Here is an 8,814-nt window from a genome sequence, read left to right on the forward strand (position 1 = left end):
ATCCTCAAAAATGATGAAAAACGGCGTGCTATAGTATGCCGTACGGTAGGGGCTATAGCCCATGTTCAAAAATGATGAAAAATGAGGATAACATTTTTTTCAAAAATTCAAAAAACGATGGGCTATAACCCATCTTTTTTTAAATTTTGAATTTTCTTCAAATCCTCAAAAATGATGAAAAACGGCGTGCTATAGTATGCCGTACGGTAGGGGCTATAGCCCATGTTCAAAAATGATGAAAAATGAGGATAACATTTTTTTCAAAAATTCAAAAAACGATGGGCTATAACCCATGTTTTTAGAAATTTTGAATTTTCTTCAAATCCTCAAAAATGATGAAAAACGGCGTGCTATAGTATGCCGTACGGTAGGGGCTATAGCCCATGTTCAAAAATGATGAAAAATGAGGATAAATTTTTTTTCAAAAATTCAAAAAACGATGGGCTATAACCCATGTTTTTTGAAATTTTGAATTTTCTTCAAATCCTCAAAAATGATGAAAAACGGCGTGCTATAGTATGCCGTACGGTAGGGGCTATAGCCCATGTTCAAAAATGATGAAAAATGAGGATAACATTTTTTTCAAAAATTCAAAAAAGATGGGCTATAACCCATGTTTTTTGAAATTTTGAATTTTCTTCAAATCCTCAAAAATGATGAAAAACGGCGTGCTATAGTATGCCGTACGGTAGGGGCTATAGCCCATGTTCAAAAATGATGAAAAATGAGGATAACATTTTTTTCAAAAAATCAAAAAACGATGGGCTATAACCCATGTTTTTTTAAATTTTGAATTTTCTTCAAATCCTCAAAAATGATGAAAAACGGCGTGCTATAGTATGCCGTACGGTAGGGGCTATAGCCCATGTTCAAAAATGATGAAAAATGAGGATAACATTTTTTTCAAAAATTCAAAAAACAATGGGCTATAACCCATGTTTTTTGAAATTTTGAATTTTCTTCAAATCCTCAAAATGATGAAAAACGGCGTGCTATAGTATGCCGTACGGTAGGGGCTATAGCCCATGTTCAAAAATGATGAAAAATGAGGATAACATTTTTTTCAAAAATTCAAAAAACAATGGGCTATAACCCATGTTTTTTGAAAATTTGAATTTTCTTCAAATCCTCAAAAATGATGAAAAACGGCGTGCTATAGTATGCCGTACGGTAGGGGCTATAGCCCATGTTCAAAAATGATGAAAAATGAGGATAACATTTTTTTCAAAAATTCAAAAAACGATGGGCTATAACCCATGTTTTTTGAAATTTTGAATTTTCTTCAAATCCTCAAAAATGATGAAAAACGGCGTGCTATAGTATGCCGTACGGTAGGGGCTATAGCCCATGTTCAAAAATGATGAAAATGAGGATAACATTTTTTTCAAAAATTCAAAAAACGATGGGCTATAACCCATGTTTTTTGAAATTTTGAATTTTCTTCAAATCCTCAAAAATGATGAAAAACGGCGTGCTATAGTATGCCGTACGGTAGGGGCTATAGCCCATGTTAAAAAATGATGAAAAATGAGGATAACATTTTTTTTTTAAATTCAAAAAACGATGGACTATAACCCATGTTTTTTGAAATTTTGAATTTTCTTCAAATCCTCAAAAATGATGAAAAATGGCGTGCTATAGTATGCCGTACGGTAGGGGCTATAGCCCATGTTCAAAAATGATGAAAAATGAGGATAACATTTTTTTCAAAAATTCAAAAAACGATGGGCTATAACCCATGTTTTTTGAAATTTTGAATTTTCTTCAAATCCTCAAAAATGATGAAAAACGGCGTGCTATAGTATGCCGTACGGTAGGGGCTATAGCCCATGTTCAAAAATGATGAAAAATGAGGATAACATTTTTTTCAAAAATTCAAAAAACAATGGGCTATAACCCATGTTTTTTGAAATTTTGAATTTTCTTCAAATCCTCAAAAATGATGAAAAACGGCGTGCTATAGTATGCCGTACGGTAGGGGCTATAGCCCATGTTCAGAAATGATGAAAAATGAGGTAAACATTTTTTTCAAAAATTCAAAAAACGATGGGCTATAACCCATGTTTTTTGAAATTTTGAATTTTCTTCAAATCCTCAAAAATGATGAAAAACGGCGTGCTATAGTATGCCGTACGGTAGGGGCTATAGCCCATGTTCAAAAATGATGAAAAATGAGGATAACATTTTTTTCAAAAATTCAAAAAATGATGGGCTATAACCCATGTTTTTTGAAATTTTGAATTTTCTTAAAATCCTCAAAAATGATGAAAAACGGCGTGCTATAGTATGCCGTACGGTAGGGGCTATAGCCCATGTTCAAAAATGATGAAAAATGAGGATAACATTTTTTTCAAAAATTCAAAAAACAATGGGCTATAACCCATGTTTTTTGAAATTTTGAATTTTCTTCAAATCCTCAAAAATGATGAAAAACGGCGTGCTATAGTATGCCGTACGGTAGGGGCTATAGCCCATGTTCAAAAATGATGAAAAATGAGGATAACATTTTTTTCAAAAATTCAAAAAACGATGGGCTATAACCCATGTTTTTTGAAATTTTGAATTTTCTTCAAATCCTCAAAAATGATGAAAAACGGCGTGCTATAGTATGCCGTACGGTAGGGGCTATAGCCCATGTTCAAAAATGATGAAAAATGAGGATAACATTTTTTTCAAAAATTCAAAAAACGATGGGCTATAACCCATGTTTTTTGAAATTTTGAATTTTCTTCAAATCCTCAAAAATGATGAAAAACGGCGTGCTATAGTATGCCGTACGGTAGGGGCTATAGCCCATGTTCAAAAATGATGAAAAATGAGGATAACATTTTTTTCAAAAATTAAAAAAACGATGGGCTATAACCAATGTTTTTTGAAATTTTGAATTTTCTTCAAATCCTCAAAAATGATGAAAAACGGCATGCTATAGTATGCCGTACGGTAGGGGCTATAGCCCATGTTCAAAAATGATGAAAAATGAGGATAACATTTTTTTCAAAAGATCAAAAAACGATGGGCTATAACCCATGTTTTTTGAAATTTTGAATTTTCTTCAAATCCTCAAAAATGATGAAAAACGGCGTGCTATAGTATGCCGTACGGTAGGGGCTATAGCCCATGTTCAAAAATGATGAAAAATGAGGATAACATTTTTTTCAAAAATTCAAAAAACAATGGGCTATAACCCATTTTTTAAAAATTTTGAATTTTCTTCAAATCCTCAAAAATGATGAAAAACTGCGTGCTATAGTATGCCGTACGGTAGGGGCTATAGCCCATGTTCAAAAATGATGAAAAATGAGGATAACATTTTTTTCAAAAATTCAAAAAACAATGGGCTATAACCCATGTTTTTTGAAATTTTGAATTTTCTTCAAATCCTCAAAAATTATGAAAAACGGCGTGCTATAGTATGCCGTACGGTAGGGGCTATAGCCCATGTTCAAAAATGATGAAAAATGAGGATAACATTTTTTTCAAAAATTCAAAAAACGATGGGCTATAACCCATGTTTTTTGAAATTTTGAATTTTCTTCAAATCGTCAAAAATGATGAAAAACGGCGTGCTATAGTATGCCGTACGGTAGGGGCTATAGCCCATGTTCAAAAATGATGAAAAATGAGGATAACATTTTTTTCAAAAATTCAAAAAACGATGGGCTATAACCCATGTTTTTTGAAATTTTGAATTTTCTTCAAATCCTCAAAATTGATGAAAAACGGCGTGCTATAGTATGCCGTACGGTAGGGGCTATAGCCCATGTTCAAAAATGATGAAAAATGAGGATAACATTTTTTTCAAAAATTCAAAAAACGATGGGCTATAACCCATGTTTTTTGAAATTTTGAATTTTCTTCAAATCCTCAAAAATGATGAAAAACGGCGTGCTATAGTATGGCATGAATTGAACAAAGGGCATTGTTCAATTCATCAAAACATTTAGAGACAAACAAATAGACACTTATATGTAGTTAAAGCAACAGAGTTAAGCAACAGAAACAAACAACAATGGATTCTACAGTGTAAAGACACCAATTTAATTATAAACGTCAATAAAGTTGAATATCTAATAATATCAATTTAAAATGTATTATCCAATACAAATTTCCTTACCATTTTTAATGTTTTAGTTTTGTATTGCTATTTTTATTTGCTAATTGTAGATTTACCTACTTTTTGTTTCTGGCATTCCGCTGCTTGTTATTTTATATTTTATTTTCATGTGAAGTACTTTGAGTTGCATTTTATGTATGACATGTGCTATATAAATAAAGTTTAATATGTGAAGTACTTTAGTTGTCAAGGATGCAGACAGAGTTGAAACCAGGAGCAAAGTCACAACAAACTAGAGTATAATAATAAAGTATTTAATAAAGAATTACGAGATATCTTACACAGGGGAATGCAGGTAGGAATCAGGCATGAATCAGAATGACATCAAAGTCAACACATGAACAGGCAGGACATCTGTGACACAGGTTATGAACTGACAATGAGTGTTTGTACTGAGTCCAGTTTTATAGTGAGCAGGTTGATTGGAGAAGTGTTCACTGCTGGGCTGATTAGGTAGTTGACAGGTGTGTAAATGGAACTGGGTGTGCTGGAATGGGATATGGGAGGCCAGTGTGGAGACTGAGGGAGAGACAGAATGTGACAGAGTTGCATTTTATGTATGAAATGTGCTATATAAATAAAGTTTACACCAGAGCGACTTACATTAAGCAAGAACAAAAGCATGGGAATACATCACATAAAAGCATTTATCATGAAGTGGAAAACAGGAAACAAGAAATGGGTAATACATTTTAAATTGATATTGTAATCACAGACTATCTTCTTGGTGTCTTTGAACTATAATTTGACATTTGATTTAAACATACAAAAGGACAAAAGTGTCATCAAAGCAGGTTATTGAGCAATGCAGGGCCTCGCACCCCATATAGGTCAGCAGAAGCTGGCTAATAGTACTATTACCATCGCTTTTCGTGTTGCTTTGCTTTGTGACACTTGAGTTCATTGCATGTGAATAGGCCTAGACAGTTAAATAAATAAAACAAGAAAAATACTAAAATAGCCAATCTACAATCTGGCTCATATTACATAATTTTCACATTTTGTGCCCATATATGGAGCTGAGTGGACCTGGCCCCTTTTGTGGCCATATATGGAGCTGAGTGATTGCTGATGCAACACACTCCATATTTGGATAGCGGGACAGACACACACACACAGACAGACAGACAGACAGACATGATCTGCTAGGTCTCATAGTAAGTGCTCACTGGGTTCGCAATCACTGCGTTCGCAATAATGAGAAGAACCCATTGCAAATGCTAACATATGGTGCAATGTCCATGTCTATGCCAAAATGAACCAAAAATGTTCCAAATTAAAGTCGATTCCTTGGTGAGACCTGGTTGACGCCACGGTGCCTTTCACTAATTTCCAAACGCCTTGTACGATTTAATAAAAAATATGAAATATTCACACATAATAAGAAGAACCCATCATCAACATCATCATCCAGCAGCTAGCTAACATGCTAACAGATACTATACATGTCCATAACTAAGCCAAAAATGGACAGAAATGTTCCAAATTAAAATCGTTCCCTTATTGGCCCCTGGAGAAAGCCCTGCTGCCTTTAAATATTTTCCAAACGCCTTGTACGATTTAATACAAAAATATGAAATATTCACACATAATATTAAGAACCCATCATCATCATCATCATCCAGCAGCTAGCTAACATGCTAACAGATACTACATGTCCATAACTAAGCCAAAAATGGACAGAAATGTTCCAAATTAAAATCGTTCCCTTATTGGCCCCTGGAGAAAGCCCTGCTGCCTTTAAATATTTTTCAAACACCTTGTACGATTTATTAAAATTATGAATACCTCCATCCACCGCACACTGTAACAAGATGGCCGCCGCCGTGCTGTTTTGGAATTACTGAGAGGTAGGGGCGGGACCATGCCCCCATTGGCTCCTGGGTTGGAACCCCAGTTGTCCCCCTCCAGCACCTTGATGTCATGACATGGGACTTGAACCAGCCAACTGACTGTAGCAGAGGCAACGGGCCAAGCGCTCCACACCATTACGCCACGGCACCTTTGGGCATTCAGCAGATGTCTCCGGGTGCTTTTGAGTTTTTATTTTTTATTCTAGCCTTGAAAAGTTCAAATTACTGCAGCATTGAGCTGTAGGAGGAACTCCCTATGGTCCTCCAGCACCTTGATGTCATGACATGGGACTTGAACCGGCCAACTGACTGTAGCAGAGGCAACGGGCCAAGCGCTCTACACCATTACACCACGGCACCTTTGGGCATTCAGCAGATGTCTCCGGGTGCTTTTGAGTTTTTATTTTTTATTCTAGCCTTGAAAAGTTCAAATTACTGCAGCATTGAGCTGTAGGAGGAACTCCCGATGGTCCTCCAGCACCTTGATGTCATGACATGGGACTTGAACCGGCCAACTGACTGTAGCAGAGGCATCGGGCCAAGCGCTCCACACCATTACGCCACGGCACCTTTGGGCATTCAGCAGATGTCTCCGGGTGCTTTTGAGTTTTTATTTTTTTATCCTAGCCTTGAAAAGTTCAAATTACTGCAGCATTGAGCTGTAGGAGGAACTCCCGATGGTCCTCCAGCACCTTGATGTCATGACATGGGACTTGAACCGGCCAACTGACTGTAGCAGAGGCATCGGGCCAAGCGCTCCACACCATTACGCCACGGCACCTTTTTTTTATTTTTTATTCTAGCCTTGAAAGGTTCAAATTACTGCAGCATTGAGCTGTAGGAGGAACAGGCCTTGAACATGGAATGTCTGTACTGAAATCCTGATGATTAGACCACTGCACCATCAGTCAGACACTCTCAGGCAAAGTCTCCTGGTAATTTTGAAGTGATCTTTTGTTCGTTAGCCTTCAGTTAGTAAAGTTTAAATAACACAGCATCATATTAATCAGATCTTTCTTAGCGCTGTTGAGGTCTTCTTTTGTATGACAGTGTAACAGCCGGGAATCGAACCCTGGTCTCCCACGTGGAAAGCCAACATCTTAACCACTACGACAATTTCAGTTATCCTCATTTCTCATCATTTTGGACCATGGGCTATAGCCCATATCGTACGGCATACTATAGCACGCCGCTTTTCATCGTTTTTGAGGATTTGAAAATAATGAAAATATGAAAAAAACGATGGGTTATAGCCCATGTCTCATTTAACCGCTTTTAGAATTTAGATGGACAGTGAAAATGTTCTTCAGGAGACTAGAACCCTGACTAGAACGATATGGGCTATAGCCCATGGTCCAAAATGATGAGAAACGAGGATAAGTTTTTTTTTCCAAAATTTCAAAAAACATGGGCTATAACCCATCGTTTTTTTCATTTTTCATTTTTTTCAAATCCTCAAAAATGATGAAAAACGGCGTGCTATAGTATGCCGTACGATATGGGCTATAGCCCATGGTCCAAAATGATGAGAAACGAGGATAACTTTTTTTTTCAAAATTTCAAAAAACATGGGCTATAACCCATCGTTTTTTTTTTCATATTTTCATAATTTTCAAATCCTCAAAAATGATGAAAAACGGCGTGCTATAGTATGCCGTACGATATGGGCTATAGCCCATGGTCCAAAATGATGAGAAACGAGGATAACTTTTTTTTCCAAAATTTCAAAAAACATGGGCTATAACCCATCGTTTTTTTCATTTTTGTCAAATCGTCAAAAATGATGAAAAACGGCGTGCTATAGTATGCCGTACGATATGGGCTATAGCCCATGGTCCAAAATGATGAGAAATGAGGATAACTTTTTTTTTCAAAATTTCAAAAAACATGGGCTATAACCCATCGTTTTTTTCATTTTTTCATTTTTGTCAAATCGTCAAAAATGATGAAAAACGGCGTGCTATAGTATGCCGTACGATATGGGCTATAGCCCATGGTCCAAAATGATGAGAAATGAGGATAACTTTTTTTTTCAAAATTTCAAAAAACATGGGCTATAACCCATCGTTTTTTTCATTTTTTCATTTTTTGTCAAATCATCAAAAATGATGAAAAACGGCACGCTATAGTATGCTGTACGATATAGGCTATAGCCCATGGTCCAAAATGATGAGAAACGAGGATAACTTTTTTTTTCAAAATTTCAAAAAACATGGGCTATAACCCATCGTTTTTTTCATTTTTTCATTTTTGTCAAATCATCAAAAATGATGAAAAACGGCGCGCTATAGTATGCCGTACGATATAGGCTATAGCCCATGGTCCATCGCAATTGCGCGTGTGCGAGCATGTTGCATGCTTCTCAATGTTGCCTGCTTAATCATTTCATTTATCCATACATCGCAATTGCGCGTGTGCGCTGAACCTGCACACTCATGCACTATCCATTCCATGCACATTATTAGTCGCCTATATTTACTACAGTAGACTATGCCTACACGCTGGCCCCAGTGTGTGTGTGTGTGTGTGTGTGTGTGTGTGTGTGTGTGTGCCCCTCCACCCTCCCCCATGGCGCTGGCGCTGTGGAATGTCCATCTAAAAAGGAACAGTGAACCTCACGACGGCCATTTACACAAAGCACGCCAATTGTTTCAGCCTACACAGATCTATTCAGGCCCATTGAATTAATCAATCACTACATTAGTTGCCTGTTCAATCTATCATCTTTTGTTTTACTGCCCATTATATGAAGCATTAACACATTATTTTGTAAAATGACAACCATCTGTGCAGACTTTTTCTGGTTGGAGGACTATGAAAAACTGGAATTATGTTTTAGGAAAGGTA

This window comes from Protomyctophum bolini (assembly GCF_963924005.1).
Source record: "Protomyctophum bolini genome assembly, chromosome: 14".
In the NCBI taxonomy this organism is placed as follows: domain Eukaryota; kingdom Metazoa; phylum Chordata; class Actinopteri; order Myctophiformes; family Myctophidae; genus Protomyctophum; species Protomyctophum bolini.